The sequence below is a fragment of the Passer montanus genome, unplaced genomic scaffold (assembly GCF_014805655.1).
Source record: "Passer montanus isolate IOZ18808 unplaced genomic scaffold, ASM1480565v1 scaffold5, whole genome shotgun sequence".
Lineage (NCBI taxonomy): Eukaryota > Metazoa > Chordata > Aves > Passeriformes > Passeridae > Passer > Passer montanus.
Window position 1 is genome coordinate 11,100,200 of NW_024369929.1, and position 21,818 is coordinate 11,122,017.

The following is a 21,818-nucleotide window of genomic DNA, read 5'->3' on the forward strand; positions in this document are numbered from 1 at the left end:
TTAAATTAATTTCCTCATTTGAAGAAACCTTAATTTTTTTTAAATGGCAAAACATCCTGTTTCCTAATTTTCAATAACTAAATGGATATATATATATTTTTATTTCAGAAAACTCACCACCATCTAAATGACACACTCTCAAAGTCTCTAAATGAACTGTAAATTATCTGATATGTACTTTTTTTTTTAGATTATTGGTTCACAAACACTGATAAATCCAGAATAGGGAAAATTATTACAAAATTTTGCAAATTCCCACAGAGAGAGAAAGTATTTCCTTTACTGATATAATAACAAATAGCAATCATAATGGATGTCATAATTACAGTGGTCATGAGGATAGTTATTGGCAATTTAAATCAAACTGCTCCCAGAAAACAGGAGAAAGTGGGAAGGAGTGAGGTGGGTGGATGATGGTTTAAAAGGATGGTTATTGATCGAGTTGTTCATGGTGGATTAACTCAGGAAGGGAGAGCTGGATTTATTTTATCTTTATCTGTGAAAAAACATTGAATATTTGCTTAATTTTATTGCATATGTACAGCATAACTTGATGATTACACACAATTTATACAAAAAGCCCATACTAAAGTAATTAAATACTCATTATGTTAGTTTCCCTGGCTCAGGAGGACTAGATACTTCCTTGGGCTCTCCTCCAGCCCTGTCTTCTATGCTTCCACATCCCATAGGCCAATCTCTCCAAAACTGGCCTTTACTGGGCTGGGCTCAGAGCCACCTGGGCTCTGTCAGGAATTTCCCTAAAGACCCACTTTTAGTCCAAAGAGCATTGGGGTAGGTGGTTAGGCCAGGCAAAAAGGGAGGCTCTCCTATACTCTCCCTAGACTCCAGGACAAGTTATATGCAAGTGTTTCTCAACCTTTTCCAATTTGCTGTCCTCTCAAAACCCACATTTTCCCCATGGAAGCCCTGTCCAGCAAGCCTAAGCCTACTGTGAAAAGCTTTACCCTTTTGTAAGATTTATGGCTTCCCACTGCAGAGCCATTAGAAACAGCCCCCAGGTCCCCAGGCATCCTCAGGGGTTGAAAACCACTGATTTGCACCAGGGGACTCCCAGAGTAATCCTGCAGAAGGGTGGTGCTGAGTCCTGGATCTGCTGAAACTAATGGAACAGGCGTGAATCTCAGCTGGAGATAATGGAGGGGAGAAGTGCTCAGGGCTCTGAAAGTGCCCACTCCCGGTACCAGGAGCAGCACAGCTCTGCTTGACCTGATTTACTTTGCTCTCAGGCAGCTCTCACAGCTCCAGGCTGCTGCTCAGCACCAGGGTGCTGCCAGAGCTTCCAGTCCAAAGCCACCTTGTGACCCAGGCTGGGCTGAGGGTGCTGGGTATGGGGTGAGGAGGGCAGGGCAGGCACAGAGAGGCATTCCCTCTCATCCAGTCACTGGGCATGGGAGCTTGACCTGGCTGCAGTCTCCTGTCAGGGAGTAGTAAAGAGTGATAAAGTCTCCCCTGAGCCTCCTTTTCTCCAGAACAAACACCCCCAGCTCCCTCAGCTGCTCCTCATAGGACTGGTGCTCTACCTGTGCTTCTCCGTGTGTTTTAGCACAGGAGGCTGCAGAACTCCCTGCCAAGAGAAATCATTGACTTCTTTGTCTGGGATAACACTGGAAGGTCCAAACTCTGATTAAAGTTGTCTTGTTTGCTTGCCCTCTCTGTAGTTACATGTGAGTATAGGATTCACCTATATCTGCTGCACTTTTCCCCCTGGAGAAAACATTTCAGCAGTACTGAGAGGAGTCTAATCAGGTATTAAAAGCAAAGTGAATTGCACTTGCTGTAGAACTGGGGTAAATTACTAGAGCAATGATAGAGCCCCTCTCCTGTTTTAATCCATTTTAATCTCATTGTTGAGTTAATAAAACCTATTGGTTTACTAAATCAATGTAGGGTGTGATTCATTATTATGCGTGCTGGTACACAGATTCAAATACAAACTCTTTCTGCTATAGACTGGAACAACACTGATCCAATGGAAGTTGGCTCCAGGGAAAAATTACCTCTTGCCACTTGTCATAGAAAGATACCAGCTATGGTAAATTTTTGCTTGCGTGAATCAGAGGCTCTATTTGACTTCGTTGATGCTGAATGCACTTGAAATATTTTTACAAATGATTTAATCTACAAACAGAAAAGAAACCTCCTTTTGTTTGAGTTCATATTGGATTCATTTATGACCATTAAACAAAACAGCTATGCCCTATAATGAAGAGGGATTACTAGGGAAACAAATATATTTGTTAGCTTTATTCTTCCCCCTGCATCTATTAGAACAAGCCTGTGTTTCCAGCTTGCATTTCATTTTCTTTATGGCAGGCTGCTGGAGTTGAGACATAAATTAAATAGATACATTTATATAAAGTCTGAATTTCTGCTGCTTTTCTGTCTCAGATCATATCATTCTTGCGAACTGTCTTCATTTAGGAGGGTCAATCTGTATATTACTGGAGAAGCAGTCTCCATTTTTTTATGCTTTTCCTCCCAATAGCTCTCTAAAAACAGTGAAGTTCTATGAACTTAAAAAGTATCTCTCTTATTTATAACCTTGCAGATATCAGATGTTTGACAGAATATTTCTTCTTTAAGAACCAGTTCCAGGTTTTTTTTTTATTTTATTTTTAATTCTCATTAAAGGTCTTGAAAGGGTTTGAGTCAGAAAGTGATGTTCTCTTGGGGGATGGTTTTCCTGATTGATAAAAAACATCCAATCTGTCACACCCCATTACAAAAAAAAAAATCTGGGTAAAATATCTGTGCTACATACAGCCATAAGTCCTTGCAAATCAGAATTTATCCCAGAGTAACTAAACAAGGACTCCCAAGGACTTTGTGACAGCTGTGAAGGACTCCAAGCTCTGACATATGATCAAGCGAGAGTGACTTAACAAGTCACCAAACATCAGAAGAGCTGAGGTAGCAGTCTGGGCACACATTCTTGGCTGGTGACAAAGATATAATAATGCAATTTAACTTTGCTGACAGTGAAACAAAGTGCAGCTACATCATATTATTTTGCATTAGCTCCAGGCAAAGAGCATATGTACGGACAGGTACCTTCGCTCTGCTGATGTGAAAGAACATATTAAGCCTCCATGACCCAGTGTTTTACCCAAAACCTCAGATCTTCTGGCTCCAAATATCTTAAGCTTTCACTGGATCAGCCAGAAGGGATTCTCTAGCCCAGGTTTGTCACAGGAAGGCAGCAGTGGCTCACCACCCCCTGTGGGTGCAGATTAATAGAGTGCAAACAGATTGCACTGAGCTAAGGGGAGATCTGCAGCCTTGATTCCACCAGCACAAGGAGGCAACAAGCCACAGGACAGACTCATGTTCAAGCTGAAGTGTCTCAACCTTAACCCAGACACAAGACAATTGAAACACAGTCCCCCTACAGAAAGAGGCCTCAGCTGCACAGTTGAAATGTCCAGATTTCAGCCTCTTCACAAATGTTAAAGGATTATTACAGACTTATATGGTCTTTGCCCTGCACTTCTTTGGGGTGTCCTTCCCAGCAAATGGCACTCTGGAGGCTTCCAAAAAACACCCAGGAAAATGTAGGGAACTTACATTGAACCAGCAGTGTTTGGTTTGGGGATGAAAAAAGAGAGAACACTGAGAGCTTGAAAATGGAAAATCAATGAGTTCATTAGGGCAGTGAGAGTTTCAGCTGTGAGGGATGAGCAGCTCTGAGCTCCATTTGTGGGTTGCTATGGATTCATGGAACCAGAAAAATTTGGGTTGGAAGGGTTCCTTAAACATCATCTTGTTCTAATGCCTCTTCCATGGGCAGGGGCACCTTCCACTAGACTTTGACTGGATTGCTCTGTGTTGGTGGCTGTTGCCCTAATTTTCTCCAAAAATTTCGGTTGGATATCAGAGACTGGAGTCTTCCTGTAGACAGGGTAGGATGTCTGTCTACAGTCCCATTACAGAAATTGCCATGTGCACTAGATACACAGTGAGATTAGTGTCACCCTGCAGGGCTAAGCCAGGCAAGAAGGGAACCTGAGCACTGGTTGGGTACAGGAAGTGACAAGGAAGGCTTTATTTATTGTGTACCTAGAAAGCCACCTCTTCCAGTGGCTCTGCACAAAAGCAGGATAGTGAGAGAAAATAAGTAATGAGGACAAGGATGGAGCTCTCATCTGGAAGAAACTAAATACAGGTAATTTCTCTCATCTACTTGCTGAATAGGCCTGACTTGGAGCTTTGAGACCCTGGTGATGGATTAAATACAGAAGAATTAAAACACAACAGGGTCAGCAAATTCTTCCCTCTTCATCCAGTTCAGCAACAGCTGTGGAGGGCAGTTTTGCTTCTGGGATGCAGTGCTCCTTCCTCCCCAAACACCTGCATGATGGAGTAGGCTGGAGAGGAGGCTTTTCCAATCATCAGTCCCTCTTCCTGCCTTTTAGTTTCCTTCTTGGATCATAGGTTTCAAATCACCAGTCCACCCTGGCTCTTTTACAGCAAGTGACCTGTCAAGAACTGCATCAGTGAAAAAGATCCAGCTACAAATCACTGTCAGACTGCAGAAATGTCTTTTCTACAGTGGAGCTGGAATAGATATCTATATACAAGCTTCACAAAAAAAATCTATTTTTCTAGTCCATGAAGTATTTTCAGTTCTTGACCTGGGCTTGTATCTGTGCACAAGAGACAAGAACAAGAAGGAGAGCAGGAGACAAAAGAGAAAAATTTGGACACTAGTATGTATGCTCAGTGGTACAGATATAAGTATGGATTTGTTCTGTTGAGATAAGTGATTTCCAGGATCTAGGAGAGTGTGAAAGTGGGGTTCTGCTGAGATGTCCCTGATATTACAGACTCAGGTGAAATAATCATAAAAAAACCTACATAGATAGCTCAGACCATTCTGCGGTCTCTCTGCTATCCCAATAGAAAACCCTTTTCCTTGTGCACTTGTGTGTGAACATGCCCATCTAGCTCAAGATTAGATTTATCTGGAAATCATCCCTGAGTGGCTCCTGCAGCACAGCCTCAGCTGGCGGCCGTGGCTCGCGCCATGTGGGTCACGCTCGCTTGTTCCCAGCGCCAGGCAGAGCCAGCAGGGGAGAGGCACAAACTCTGTTTTGTGTCAAGGCCAGGAAAAAAAAAAAATCTTCATGCATAGAGCTCTTGGGCTGACAACTCAAATCGCTGGCACAGAACTAAACTCTGGAGTCCTCATAATACCTGGAGGATTGTTCTTCTTAACCTACTTGCATTTTATTTCACTCGGCTCTTCTTTGCGCCTCTGCCACTCGAAGCGCTAAGTTACAAATCTGTCTAGTAGAAGAATCTCTGCTCCCTCAAATGGCCTCCCTGGGCTGCAGAACTCCATTAATTAGCATCTTTTAAATGCTTGGGTAATATTCGTTGCTCTTTTTCGAAACCGTTTCCCCAAGCCCTAATTTTAATAAAGCTGGTTCTCGTGAACATTTGAATATTAAAGCCTTTGGTTACAAAAAGACAAAAGAGGCATTTTAAAAGACAGCTGGGCAAAGATTACTTAAATGGCTGATATAATTTTGTGTGTCGGTGTGCATGTGTGGATGTGCAGCACCTCTGAGATAAAGCTTTTTCTTGGAGGTGTTTCTGTGTCAGTGTGCATGAGGTCAGAGTAGCTGTCATTTGGGAGGTGTCAGTGCCTGTGAGGGCACTAACAACATCAGGGGCCCTGGGGAAACATGGTACCATGCAATATCTTTGAGTGTGGGTGAAAATTTCTCTCAAAACACACCAGAAAGGGCTGAGTTTGCTCCATGTAGTTGCATGCATTGTTTCAGATGTGAAAGGTGAACTGAAAGCTGCTGTATATTTAAAGATCTTATCCTCGGGATGGTGTTTTGTATCTTTTATTATGTGTATTCTTCAAGCTTTACAACCTTACCAGCTGGGGCTGATGGTGGCAAAGGAAGAAACAGTTTGACTGATTTTGTGCAAAGCACTTCTCTGATGGGGACCATGTACTAAAATCAGCTAAGTATGTAATTTTCTTTCAGCATTGTCATGAAAGATCTCCAGTCCTGTGGGGAATTACTAGCAAGGGTTTCTTTATCTTGCCAGCAAGGCCGAGTTTGGAGGAACCAGAGAACAGTGTGGACTCCACCACCCTTTTTTTCCCTCCTGAGGCTGACAGCAGAGGTGTCAGACCGATGATGTTTTTTGTTACGTTGATACATCTTGTCAACTCTGGACAGGGCATAGACTCTCTGATTCATATCTCACAGGTTAGTGGATCAGACAGCAGTGATTTCTGTCTTATCACGAACCTGAGGTTCAGTGATCAGTGAGGTGTAAGTATTTCTTCAGATACTTCAGCCTGCCTGGGAAAGATTTACAGCGGTTTCCTTGCTGAAAGGCTTTATACACTGTCAAACCTCTCCTGAGTCACAGGGCTGCCTATCAATGGGCTGTTATTTGCTCAGAAAGCAGCTGTGTTTTCCCACTAGATGCAGTGGCACAGCCATGATTTGTAGCCGCTGTAAAATGACGATAATCTGTTATTCACAACCCACCAGAGGTGTGGTCACAGGGTTTTGATGAGCTGCACCTACTGCCTAAGCTAACACAATGCCTGGAAAGTAGGCTAGAAAATTTGTTCTTATTTTAATTCACCTGATCTTGCTGTGCTCTTTGCTGTGTCAGTTGCTGACCCTGAAACATCCTGAGGAAGCCTTGGAGAGCTGATCCCAGCCACTGGATCATTCACACACTGGCATTTCTCCTCACCTCTGGTGGAGCTCAGCCTCACACTGACAACCCCAAGTGGAAGAACTGACACAATTTTCAATAGTTTCATTCTCTGCATTTGTTTCAGTGACAGATTTGAGCAACAGTCTCCATTCTTAAGCCATTTTCTTCTTAACAAAGAGTCTTTTCAGGAGTTTTGAAGCACTCTCTGTCTCTCTTGTGCAGGAGCAATGCTCTCTGTGACAATGTCTGTGCTACTGGGTCCTCTTCCCTCCTGCCAAATCATGTCCTCTACCCACTTGACCTTAAGGAGATGTTCCTTAGCTGACCCCACTCATGGAACAGTCACAGGAGGTCAGCACTGTACATTGGCTTGCAGACAGAAGGCCAAAATTCTGTATTTGGAGGTCAGACTGTTGAATTTGGAGGAAATGAAGCAAAAAGATAATGCAAGAGAGCCTCCAGGCTTCCATGTGAGACCTGGGGTCATGGAGATGGTTCCTCATTCCCATGCAATTTGCCTCTAAGCCATTGGGAATGTGTACAGTGCAGTGGATCTATCTGAGGAGATCTAACTGCAAAATTTTATATTCTTGCTTTACATAGTCACCAACCCAAAATTAGTAAATAATCTTGAAATTTGACTCCTCCATGCTTCTTTGGATCATCTCTGTAGTAGGTCTGTGCTTCTTTCCCAAGGATAACTCTGCAGTTCCAAAAGCTGGGTGTGAATGGGGATTGGGTGAAGCTGAGGTTAATTTAGATTTACTGCCAATGATCTTAAATAGAGAGGGTAATACACAAGAGTGAGCAGTTGGCTAAAGTGACTACAGCCACGCTGTGGCTCTTCAGCTGCTTGTGGATCACAAGCAAATTTATCTTCCGTAGCTTCTTTTTGAGGGCCAGCCCCTCACCCTGCAGCAGAGGAACCCAGCAGAGCAGCTGAGCAGCACCTCACTCCTAAAGCTCTCCTTGGTCCAGGTGTGGGGGTCCTGCATGTGAATATTTTGGTCATTCATTGGGAAAATCAGAAAATTGACCCTGATTGAGGCTGAACTTCTCTACTCAAAGTAAGAGCAATCAGCAGCCAGGTCAAGAGATGAAATCACAAATGCAGTGTGAGAGAGAAGGAGGTTTTTTTAAGCTGGTTTTACCAGCTCCAACTATCCTACAATGTGCAGGATGGGTCTCCCTTCTTTCTGCATTGGATGGTCTTGTCCTTCTCTTAAATTATGCTAGGGGTTAAAAAATAGAATATTTCTCCAAAAAACTAGGAAGATTATCTTGTACACACTCAGGTGGCAATAGAAATCTGATCTCGAATGGCAGAAAGAAAAGAGAGAAAACAGGATTTATAAAGGCTCAAAGTCAAATATTTACTTTCACTATCTTATTTCTTTGCATCTGCTTAAATAATTGCCTAGAAGTGGAGAACCTTCTAGGTGATATGAAGAAGAATAAATTTTTTTCAGGAAGACATATAATAGGTGAAAGATTATTTCTAAATGCAGAATAAAACCCAGCTTCAGGCCTTCTTTGCTCAGGATGAAAACATCTTTTCATGATTTTTATGCATATGAAGGAAAGTGAACCTTTTTCTCTTGTAGTAATTGCATTTTTAGTCACAATTGCCTGTTATCTTTGCATTTCCCACAGGTGGAGATATTGGTTTTCATGGAGGGTTTGCTTTAGCTGTTCATCTCTCAAAACCCTTTGTGATATTATGAAATATCAGGCTGCCAAGTAATCAGTGTGGGTTTTTTTTTTTCCTAATAAACACACATGCACAGGCAGTAATTTGTTTATTCAGCTCCTTGTTCGGGGTTGAAATTTACTCCAAAAGGAAGCAGCAGCATACAGAGAGCCCAGGTTATGGTTCAGGGGGGAGATGGAGCCCCTTTCCAGGGACTGCCCAGGGAGCAGATCCAAAGGTCGTTCGTTCACTGATAGTCCATGACACCACAGGTGGGAACCTGTTCAATTTCCCTCCATTCACAGAACTTTAACTTGGGTTTTTAATTTCTTTTTCAGGAAGCTTTTCCTGTATCATTCATGAAGTCTCTTTGTCAGAATGGAAATAATCACCTACATTTATTTTTCCCCTGTTTGCTATTTTTGCTGAAGTCTGATGAAACGAGTTTGGTCAGGTTCCCATTTTGTAATAGGCAGATTCACTTTCTGATTTTCAGTCACGCACAACACAGCAAGAAAACAGCTCATGAGGGTGATCAAAACACCTCACTGAAACAATTTCTGCTTATTTTGTTTTGTGTAATTATTCTTTTTCTCTTTTTCCTTCAGCATCGTGGAAATATTGAATCAAAATTAGGTTGCCAAAATCACTTAAGAAGAGATGAAGAATTTTAAATCCCTAGTCAGTGTTAGAATCCATAGGCAGTCCTAAAAAAGAAAAGGAAAAAGGAAGATGAAAACATTTATCCTCAGAATCAGCATAATTGTCATAGTTATTCTTGTTATACTTTATTTTACCTACCAAGCTCTGAATTTCAGATTACATTCTTTTCTTTTCCACTGGTGATGGTGAATATCAAGAAGTGTGTAATCAAAGATAGGATGCCAGATTTCTGAAGAAAAAACAGGGAAACAATTTTTGAAAAGCTGTGCAATGGCTATGGAAGAACAGCAGGAAAACAGGTTGGAAGCTGCCTAAACTATTAATCCACTTTGCTTTTCTGCTCCGGCCTCAATCTGTTGGCTGGAGAGGAACACGAAGGTAAAAAGGGCAGGGAAACAATTTCTGAAAAGCTGTGCAATGGCTATGGAAGAACAGCAGGAAAACAGGTTGGAAGCTGCTTCAAGTATTGTTTTATCTCTCTGATAACCTCACTCAAACCATCTTTCACCTCCATTTTAGCATCTGCCACCAGAAAAATAAAGGGAGAAAACAGGCCACTGAAGGGGGATGGAAAAGATTTTTCTATTTCACTTGGTGGTAACCAAATGGAACAGACCCACTCCCAGGGTGAACCGAGGGCTGTTCGCTCCATCAATACCCAATTTGCAGCAGATTTCAGTTCTACAAGGTCAGAACCACCTTTTGTCAAGCAGATCCTGTCCTAGAAGCTTAAAGAAGACCAAAAGTGACACCAGGATGAGAGGGTTGTCACCAGGCTTGTGTCCACGTGGGGCTGTGGACACTGAGCAGTCGGCAAATCGTGGTTGCTGTCAGTGTGTGGGAAGAAGGAGGATCCTGGGCTTAAACATCACGTCCTCCTGTGAGGAAAAGGGATCTGTGGCATCAAAACTTTCATTCCTTCAGAGCACAGACCTATCTGCCTGTCAGAACTCTGAATTTGATGTGTTTTCAATGCAGTTTTATGTGATGGATGGCTTGGGCCCCCTACAGTTTACCTGCCAAAAGTTAATGTAAATGCTCCAGAAGTTTGCAGAGGAAATGAAAGCCCAGGATGTTTCTGAAGTCTGGGAGATAATTAGTGTGATTTAGATCCTTGGCATTACAGGAAGCTTAACATTTCTCGTGTTCCCATGAAATGTGTTGGAGAGGTGGGGGTTTGGGAAAATTACATTGGCTGAAATGCATGGATCAGGATGCTGGTGGAGAGTGGAGCTGCTAACACAGATGGAAAGCTGAAAACAGACTAAGGGGGTTTCAGATCCTGCTGCTGCACAAGGACACACTTTTACAGATGCTGGAACTGCTGAGCTAACAATTTTTTCCTTTGAAAACTACTGCTTTGAGTGGGCAAGAAATGTCTTTGCTATACTTAGAGGTGGATTATGTGATGGGAAAAAAATAGAAGGGCTACTTCATGTGCCAGCATATGAAACTGCCTCCAAGTCTCGCCAGAAAAGGAGAAAAACACAGCAAAAGCTTCTCAAAATCTTGCTCTAATGAGGAGCAGGTGTGAATTTTGCAGAAAGGCAGGTTGCAGGGCAGCTCCAGGGAAAGGTGACATGCTGTTGTGAAAGGGAAGGAGTGCACAGAGGAGCACACAAGTGGCAACCTCTGGAATTCAGGCTTTAAGGTTTGACTTGTTGACACATGAAAAACTCTTCAGTGCTCACCATTCTTAGAGATCAGTCACCCTCCTCATGGATGGAGACTGAGCAGTTCAGCAGCAGGATTGCTGTGGATCTGCAAGGTCAGAGGGGAAATGGGGACAGGGAAAATGCTGCTGGGCAGATAGGACCATCTGCAGAGTGGAAAGACTCAGTGCTGGAGGCTCTGGGCCAGAAAAAAACCCATGGGACAGTGGCAGACAGAAAGAGGGGATGCTGGTAGAACAGAGGTAATGGATTTCCATCTTTCCAGGTTATTTAGGGAACTAGCCAGTGTGACGATGCCTTTAATATTTTAAGATATAATTTCTCATATTTTTGCCCTGTATAACCTCTTCTTGCCTTCTCTCAAAGAGATCCCTTCAGTCCACACCGGTGAGTCGTCATGGAGACTACAGCCATGTGGTGGCAAGATGTGACTCCACACTGCTGGAGCTCATCACTTAATTATTTACTAATAGACTTTTACCCTCATAGCCTCAAGAGATATAACATCTTGTTACCAAGGCTGGGAGAGAAACAAGAAACAAAGGCACAAAAAAAAAAGGGGGGGAGGGGAGAAAAACACAGGCAATTAGAAATAATTAATTAGAAGTACTATAAACATGCCAGAAAATGTAATAGGAGTTGAAATTGAGCTCAAAACCCTATAGGTCAATACTGTTTAGCTGAAGAAGTATCTGACTAGGCAGAGAAAAGACACAATATACAGGGAGGTGAAGTTTGTTGCCAGGGTTATTTTGTGGGTGCCCACTGCAGTCTGCTGGGATGGGACCATGTTTTTCGTGTTCTCAGCTGGATATGAACACCAACAGCTAAATCACATTGCCCTGCCTTTAAAACCTTGCTATAAAGATTTTGATCCCCTAGGAATCAGGAATAAGAACTATGGAGACCACAGGACCATGTGGCTTTGATGACTGATCACAATTTCTAAATGGCAAGAAGCCTGGCAAACACTTGTGAAAACCTCTCACTACCTGAATTTTTGATTAAAACAGACCTGGCAAATAACAAGTCAATTCACAAGAATGAGTACCAGTCTGTAAAAAAGGTCAAGATGCACAGCAGGATTTCCTTGCTTTGTATTTGTTTTAATTGAAAAGCTAATCCAGCCTATTATAACAGAAAATAAATACAGGCATAATCTTATTTCTGTCTCTTTACTTTTAGACTTCTATAAGAGCTACTGCATCAGCAGACCAGGTATTTTTCTGCAAACTTCTTCCCAATATAATTAACCCAAAAACTTTCTCATGCCTGCTTCAATTGGTGACTCTCAACTAGGAGGAGGCTGAGAACAAGCTGGAACTCCAACAGAGCTTGTAAGGAGACATCTGTGCCCTTTAGATAAACATCAGACATGACAAGACAATGCACTAGGCCAGAAAGAAGAAAATCCTTCCATAATGTGTATTCAAAGATGGAAAAAAAATACTTCAACTCCAAGCACAATATAAAACAAAACTGGAGGAATTACATGGCATAGAGCCAAGCAAATTTAAGGAACAAATCTAGCAAACAATGAAACGTAACAGCTCTGACCAAAACCAACCATTAAATGTTAAATGCTGCTCTTGTAACTGACAACACCAACAACCTTAAAGGGCTGTTTTACTAGCATGTGTATGTGTGTGTAGGGAATACTTAGCCTCTCACAGAGCTGGCTAAATTTGTATTTCTTGTGTTTTGTTATGCTTTTTTATTCCTTTAATTTTTTTCCTTTACAAATTTTTACTAATGGAAATCCACAGTCAGGCCAATTGCAGTTGAGGAGGTTGGAGCACTCTACATCTGGTCTGGTGAGCATGAAGGACTGTAGACATCACCTGCCTGCTTGCCTGGAAGCAGGTTCACCTGGAGACACCTCCTGCCACACATCAATGAGGCAAGAAGTCTTGTGGTGGTGGATGGAGAGGAGAGGCAGTGGAGGACCAGGAATGGGGAAAGGGTTTGCTGACATTCCTGTACATTTTGAGTAGAGTTCCCATTGTCTCCTTGTTCTCTTTGCTTGTAATGCACTCTCCAGAAAAGTGATGTGCTGCTGGCTGCACAGATACAGCCACACAGTGTCTGTGTGTGGCATCTCAGTGCTTATCCCAAGCATTATTTAGTATTCAGTCTCCTGGCACTTCAGCATCTGAGAGTCTTTTTTTTTTTTTTAGATACAGCCACACAGTGTCTATCCCAGTGTTTATCCCAAGCATTATTTAGTGATCAGTCTCCTGGCACTTAAGCATCTAAGAGTCTTTTTTTTTGCATTTTTCTTCACCATTTCTTCCTCCTTTGAAGAAGGATGGTGTTTGGGTTTGTCTCTACTCTAAAAAGGAGCCTAAAGGAAAGATTTCAAGTGCAGAGAAGTATGGAGACAACTGAGGTCAAAAAGTGAAGTCCTGGTCTCCCCCTGCCTGGCACAGCTCAGCAGTCACCCATCCACAACCATGTTTCTTGCTAAAAGAGAACTGCCTTGTTTGCTTTTGTACATGTGAGACAACCATAGAGGCAAAAGATTTTTCCATTTTAAGGGGAACAAGGACTCAGGCTGCCCCTTTTTCTTTGCTGTTCTACTCTTATCCTCTTGTCTCTGCTCCAAGAATTCCGAAGTATCTGTCAGTTTGTCTGATCAGCCCAGGTGGCTCAGTGGTGAATTTGTAAGAAGTCTTCCTTACCTATCTCCCTAGAGTTTTTTGGAAACTATTCCTACCAGTTCTTATATTCCCTGACACTAGCCAGGTGATCCTCTAATCATGTTTAGTACAGCAAGATTAACCTGTCATTTAAAATATAATTGTTCTTCAATTTTCACTGCTTTCTGAAATGGAGGCTGAAGAGAATGCCAAAAGCTGTGACTGGAACTTTGCTGCAAAGCCTCTGGCAACAAAAAGCTTATTATTTGCAAAAGAGGGGATACTAATTGGAAAATATGATGGAGAGAAAATAGTGAATCCTCAGTAATCTCCTTCCAAAATGATAATGTATGTGGTATAATGAATATTAATGTGTCATTTTTATGAAATGGGGACACTGGAAAATGCAAGATAAGTTTTCCTTCTTGCTGCACTGCACTTGGCAAATAATACTTGGTGGAGTGACATTCACCCAGAAGTTGTCCTCCACACCTCTGGCTCAGGCACAGCTGAATAAAAATACACTCAGAATTTCCCTTATCTGTGATCTTATAACAGCCACTGTCCCATTTCTGGCATTCCCTCCCCACAGCCCTCCTGAGTTCATTACTCATTTCAGTCAAACATGACACTCCTCACACAGCTCTGCTCGTCCCTGTGAAGCCAGGAAGAACTTGGAACAGCCCAGCTGGAAACGTGGTGTTACCCTAATATCCACTATCACTAAACACTAAGTACCAACACAAGTGATCTCTGAGAAAGGGAGATGTTTTATTTCAAAATCATTCAACTGGATTTTAGAGTCAGGTTTCTCAGTCCCCGTGGACTCTCTGAGACACTGGAACTATGTGAATTTGTGTTAAGAGAGAAAATTCAAGAACTCATAATCTGGCCCTTTCTGTTTAGATATTAAATACTAAGAAGTGCCAGAGTTTGTTCTGAAGTCTTTGGTAGAAATGCTGTCACCCAGAGATCTCCCCATATTGGCTAAATCCTTGTTTCTAGCACTGTAACTGTAGTACGTGAAGTTTTTTAGGCACTCTCCCTTTAGTCATTACCTGTTCTGGCAGGCTTCTTTGTAAGTCTTTAAAAAATAATTCCCAGAGAATTGAGGTTTATTGGAGAGACATATTCTTTTATTTACTTGCCCATTCCCAAACTATTACCTTCCTGTTATCTGCTTCCTTTGGAATCAAGCAGTTAACATAGTTATGGTGTGGAAATGGAGATTTCCCTTGGCACTCCTTGGAAGGAAGAAAGGATAATTTCAGACAGGCTCCCCTTCAGGTGATGCATCTGCCAGGGCTATCTTAATATTTCTGTAGGAAAAATGAGAGTGACAGCCTGGGAGTGCAGGAAAGAGAGAGCCATCATGCTGATAGAAGACTCAGGGATCTGGACTCACTCTGGCCACAAACATAGTGTGTGACTTTAAGAAAACCATTTTATTTCTCTATTCCTTATTTCTCTACCTGTCCAAATCTTTACTTTCTCTCAACCCTTTTTCCACTGTGTTGGTGTAAATTACAAGCTCTTTGGTATAATCTCTGTCCCATCCTATTATGTTATTTAGCAGAAGGGAACGGGGATCTTTGCAGGGGCCTTTAGAAAGCAGAGCAGAGGTAACAATAACAGGGATGACAATGGGAGATAACATCCTCAGGACTACAAAGGTGGCTCACTGCCTTCTGATGTCAGTCCACATAATCCCCACACAGAATCCACACAGTGCTGTAATCACCACGTGGTCCCATCAGGATTAAAGGAATGATTTCCCACAAAATACTTCATCAGTTTGCCCTTGTGAGAGGACAATTTGAAGGTGAGGTTGGCTCTGGGGCTGCCATCGATCTCCACAAATGTTGGACATGGAGTGTGACCGGCAAGTCATGTGCTCTGGCTTTAAACCTGGTCCTTGCTACTTCTGCTAAAATAAAGTCTCAGCACGTGCAGCTTAGAGGCTCTGGCACAGACAAGAGCCTGTTACCCAACAGGTGACATACACAGGACATGGAGTTCTGTAGGAACAACAGGACATATCCCATTGCAATAGCTTTGGGATGTGCTTTCTTCACTCTACGTCCAGCAAATGCTAGGCTTTGCATCCACATGTGCTATTTCAGAAAGTATCTAGCACTGGGAGAAATCACCTCCCCCAGGCTATCCAAAACCTTCAGCCACTGCTGCTCAGAGCCATCTCTATATACAGAATAATTATTTTAATCAGGAGATGTGTTAGAAATAGGATATGTGCAGCTGTTGTGTGGTTTCCTGCACTTCCCGGAATGGCTGCCTGGAAAAGTGGATTAAAACTGTAGGTGGAAGGGCAGTTGTCATGGAAACTGCATCACTGGCAGCTTCATTTCAATCTTTTCTTCCTTCTGATAGTTTTCTACCCATTTTGCCACTCTGAGCTGGTACTCTGATATCTTGGTTCTCCTTTGCCTTGATCTATCTGTCCGTGGTGTCTCAAGTCAGGGTTTGGAATTGAACCTAGCTGGATGAAACATGGAAAACCAATGGAGAGGTTGGAAACATAGAAAACCAGTGGAGGGCAAGACTGTGGCCTCAGGAGTTATTGACATCCATGTTTAACAAGTGCAGCTGAGAGTTAAATTTCAAAACTGCCAAATATAATCTAAAGTGGTCTTGAAAGGATGAAGTAACTTCAGTTGATCTTAGATTTCTAGTTTTGCTTTCCCCAAACACTCAGATTGCTCTGGTGCATCCAGAAAATGTTCCAAAACCCCTAGAGTTTAATGAGCTTTTGTTCACATCATTATTCAGTTAAAAAGAAAAAAAAAAAAAAAAAAAAAAAAAAAAAAAAAAAAAACCAACCAAAAAAACCCAACAACTTTCCAGAAGGTGTATTTCTTGTTATTAGCACTTTCCTACTTACTACTATCAGTTTTGGAGGAAAACTAAAACCATGAAGTTTCAGAAACCAATCAAACCATGAGAAAAATGAACAATTGGGACTAATGAACCCGAAAATAATTGGTCCAAATTATTAAATAAATATAGCACTTAAGAGTAATGAAGGTACTTAGGCAGCATGGGGACTGGATTCAGAGCTATTTGCCAACTAGACAGCAGTCTAAATTTGCAGCAAATGCTGGGCCTGATTCATCACTGAGTTTTCTATCCCCGTGTGACTCTGGAGGCTGTTTTGCAGAGTAATGAATTAAGTTCATTACTCGAGATGCACAGTCCCTCTGCTCACACCAGCCTGTCACGTCCTGCTCACTGGGGTCTGGCAGAACTAAGTTAGTTTCCACACAAAATTTAAGGGGTTTTTTTTCAGCACATGTAAGACGCCATTGGTAGAACACAACAACCAGAGCAAAGCCCTCACCCATCAGCAAAAAGTGCTTTTCCCTGACTTATGACCATTTTTCTGTTGTTTCCTGGCCATGACTGTGGTTTTTTCCTCCCAATCCTAGTTTTATCAGAGGAACAGAACCACAGACATAAAGATGGATTTGTCTTGCAAGGTTGTTTTTGCTCTGGCTCCTTAGAGTGCTCCCCAGAGATGCCTGCAGAGGAACACCCTCAGCTGAGGGTCTTGGGCCCACAGCAGTAACTCCAGAGCACAAGAGCAGCAGAATTACCTGGCCCTTTCCATTCCTGCTTCAAACTCTCACTGTGTAAATGAAAACAGGATTGGCTATTTCCATGATGATTTAACATTAGAAACTGCAAGTTCAGCATCACTTGAGATGATTGTGTTCAGTGCAGCCTGTTCTTCATGCTACCAACAGTAGCTGATGGTAACAATGGTCCTTTGCCTACGTGTGTGGCAGTGCCTGCAGTGGGAGGAAGGCTCAGTGGCAGAGATGAACAGCCTTGGCTCCTGCAGGTTCCTGTAAATGAAACACTGCAGCCAAGTGGAATGAAGAAGGGGGAGGGATGCATAAGGAAGAGCTCAGCTGCAAGGAGAGTTTGACCCCCACACTGCTTTCCCTTTCCCAGCTGGGGAATAGAGCCCCATTTGTCATGACTCAGGAACCTCATAGCCAGCTACCTGCAACATCACATCCACAGCCCTGTGGCTGGGATGTGGAAGGATTTATAAACATGTAGGCTGGACTTTTATTTCCTGATAATCTAGTTTAGTGTGACAAATAGCCCCATGAACAGGACACCCGCTGGCTCTCACCGTCCACGTCACTTGGACAGCCTCCAGCTTCCCAGTGCCTGAGGTGTTGGCTTCCTTCCCAGCACTTCCCTCTATCTGCAGCCCTCCAGCAAGTTTTCATCACTCCAGCCTCTTCCGAGGCAGTGACCCTGATGTACCTGTCACATGGTGTTCTTCAGATATCCACGGCACTTGGCAATGTGTCCCAGAGCCAGGCACAATTTAGGAACTTAGACAGTGTTTCACTTTCTTTGTCATTCTCTGCTCCTCCTTGCTGCTCCCTTCTTCTCTCCCGGCTGCTCCATCCAGGGAGCTCTTGGATGAGGCTGCAGGTTGCTCTCCACAGACTTCTCTAACCCTTCTATTACCTTGTAAGTGTGATAACCAGCAACCCAGTCAGCTCCCCCACCATTCTGTGAAATGGGAATGTCATTTGCTTATCCTGTCACATAGCTCCAGGCTCAGCATCTCCAGCTGTTCAATTCTGTTTCAAACCACTCAGAAGGGAGTTCCAATACCACTTGAACCAGATGCTGATCTTTATCCACCCCTTCCTCACTACTCAACTAGTTTTCCAGCTTAACCAATTCTTTACCTGCTAATAAATCATGAAGCAACAGAAGGAAACCACATTCTGTTTCAAACAGAACTGTGGCAGCTTGATTCAATATAAACAATCCTGGCACTCCAAAGATTTCCAATTGATGGAATGAGCATTTGTGAGAATATCAAATATCTGGTTTTAGCTCTACATAAGTAAAATGAGTTGGTCTGAACTAATCTTGTGATTTCAGGGAAATCTTCAAAGAGGCCTCAGCCCATTTCAGACTGCAAAACAATATTACAGCAAGGTTGTTGGTTTTTTGTTGTTGTTTTTTTTTTTTTTTCCCCAAGCAGGAACAGCAGGATGCACAAAGGTGGGCAGATGGTCCAGAATTTATCATTTTGCTGGGGTACTGTGGGCAAAGCCTAGCAGGTGTGTACACCTGAAGGCAAGGTGCTTTCCATCAATGCACATGTGCACAGGTGACATTGATGCACATGTGCATTAGTACATGTGACACACTATTATGTGCTGCATCCAAGAGTAAGCGCTCTTGTGCATCTCACACATTTTCATTTAAGACAAACTTATATTTCATCATTTTCAGATTGTGCCTGAAGAATCAGCTATTGCATTCCCTGAATCACTTCTACCCAATTCTTACACAGAAATCATTAGCCTGTGGAAATACTCTTTTTTTTTTTAGCAGAGGAAGCCATATGCTTATCCAGAGGCAATTACTCGTCTAATACAAGTTTTATAATAACCTTAAACAGTACTGAATAGCATAATTGTTTGCTTTAATAAATACTTCAGAACACTTTAACTGCACTGTAAAATGGCTTCACAAAATCCTGTTTCAGCTTCCTCCAACCTGTCTGTGATGTTCTCCATTCTTCTGGCCATTTTTGTTCCCTTGGAATTTTGCAGTGATACTTAAACAGAGATGTTTTGAATCACAGGTGCGAGGAGTTAAGAATTCTTTTCTCTTTCTCTTCTAAATGACTTTTCATCATATGTTGGACCCAAGTATCTATTAGGGTAAAATCAATAACAGCTCCCAGAATAAAGAGAAAATGCCCCAGACTTAATACACTTCATGAACAGCCACTGCAGCTGTATATCCAAAAGGAAGCTAATAGAGTGGCTCATTCTACAGGTTACTGTTGTTTGAAATAAGTCCATTGCTAAAATCATTAGGAACAATGTAATTCTTAACATTACAGCCAAAGTAGGGCTCATGCTTCTGTGCCTTTATAGGTACATCAGAGCAGCAATGATTTCTCTGGTCTCAGTTCTTAATATCTGAGCACCTGTGCATGCTAAAATTGATAACAGCCAAACAATATCCTTCTTCCTTTCTTCATCCCTGTGGGAATGCATGTGAAAAGCTGTATGCTGAGTGACAAGGATAGATAAGAACTGGAGAAACATGTCCCTTTGTTGGGACTTCAACATCCCACTGCCTGCTCATGTCAGACTGGAAACAAAGGTCAATGACCCTCTACTGTTTCCTATTATTTTTCCTTTTCTAATATTTCAGGTAGATCCTGTGCTCCTTTCTCCCCTGAATGCTGTGAAGGAGCCAGTGAGTTGGGAAAGATCTTCTGGTTGACGAGAGCTGTTATTTAAAATAAAATTATTCATCTGAGCACTGAAAGTTCATTGAAGACCAGCTGAGTGACACCCATGACACTGAGCTTGCATGTAAATGCAACCTTTGTTCTTTAGGACTGGCTGGGTCAGGCACACACAGAGAGCAGCAACTCTGTTCCCAGTCCCTCCCATGAAGGGTAGGGCACAGCAGGACTGCTGGCTGCATATCAATCAGGTCACTCCAGAGAAAACAGTGGGAAGATATTCCTGCTCTCCCTCCCAGGTCCTGCATGGGACCCATCCAGAATACAAAACACATCCTGAGTCCAGGAAACTGCAACCAAAAACCACCCGGAGACATAAATGTTGTGGTTGCAGCACATTTTAATAGTATGTAGATGGACAAAACAGCAACAGCATTTATAATTCAGGAACATTAAAGAAAATACAGCACTTGCTGGAAAGCACAGTGGTGCTCTCCATCTGCCTTATCACTGGACTCCAATGGTTGGGTGCCCACAGACCTTTTGCATTAAATTTTACATTGATTTTTATGGCCAGTTATTACATGCAGTGTCTGAGCACTCCAACTGCTCTGTCTCCTCCCTGGTGTGGTATGAAATAAAGTTCATGGCAGTGGTGTAATGGATGGCTCGGACCAACTCCAAAAGTGGGGGTTTATCAGGTAATTATTTGAGGGGAGTCAGAAAATGCGGTCTTTTATGTCTGCATATAAAAACTGCATTAGGTTTGGAAAGAGCCAAAACATGTCATATCATGGGTTCCCAGTGCTTATTACTTCAGCCCCTTTTGTCTTTCCTCCCTTTCCCTTCCAGAGGATCATTTCTAGGCCTTTGTTTCCCTGGGAGGAGGCCAATTCCAGCGTCCCATCACTCACAGCCCAAGGAGAAAAGGATGCACTGGTGTATCCCTTTCTGGAGCCCACAAGGTACTGAGCTGGATGCTGGAAATACACAAGTTTTATAGCAGCTGGCAAACCCAAGGCCTGCACATCTCTCCTTATAGGCTGTAAGGTGACTTTCAAAATCAAAAGTGTCAAAGCTGCCTTCCCAGGTACTTGGTAAAGTGTTCATAGTGCCTTAATCTGGGACGTTCCCTATAGGAAGAGGGACAGACTTTTTAGCAGGGCCTGTTGTGAAAGGACAGGGAACCTTGGCTTTACATTAAAAAAGACTAGATTATGACTTTATATAAGGAAGAAATAGTTCACAATGAGGGTGGTGAAACACTGGCACAGGATGCCCAGGCTGGTGGATGCCCTGTCCCTGGAAGCATTCAAAGCCAGGCTGGATGAGCCCTTCAAATTGAAGATGTCCCTGTTCACTGGGGCTTGGAATAAATGACCTCTAGGGTCCCTATCACCCCAAACCACTCTGTGGTTCTAATAAAGGCTGTTCTCATGCTGCCTTCAAGGAGAACTGCACCCTCACCAGGAAGGTTTAGCAGATGCTGGATTTGCACAGGCTGGGACTTCGTATTTCCATATTTCAGGATTCTTTTCCTTAAAAAGACTTCACCACCAAAATAATAATTAAAAACAGTGTCTAAATGTTTTCAAAGGCACAAGTAATGAGTCAAAAAGAAATGGAAAAATTCCTCTGGTTTTCTATATGATATTTGCCTCTCTGGGATACAGCCAGGTGGTGGTTCAGCCTGGAAGGGGCATCAGCATTGTTGGACTGTTGCAGGGGGAATTGTGCTTTTTCCATACATCTCATTTATATCTATCTGAAAAGAGCTGGGCCCATTGTCTCAAAATTGCTTTGAGCTAGGACAGGATGAGGCAGGCTGTGGATACATGAGCTATTAGAGCTATTAGTGATGGTGATGTTAGACAGTATCGCTTGTCTGTCTGCTTTACAGTTATAAATGTGCATCATTTAAAATACAATAAGGGGCCAGATGCTCAGCTGGTGCCTGACATCTATCCACTAGGTTCTCACTGCCACAGCTTTAGCATAATTCACTGTCTTTACAGGGAGGAGATATATATAAATACATATAACAAAAAATTGTTGCTGATTTTCAGATCCAAGCTACGTCCATGACATGTGAATTCACTGCCTGCCCACATCTCCATGGAATGCTGTGTCATTGTGCCCTGAGATTACAAACTGGGAGTTGAAAGGAGAGT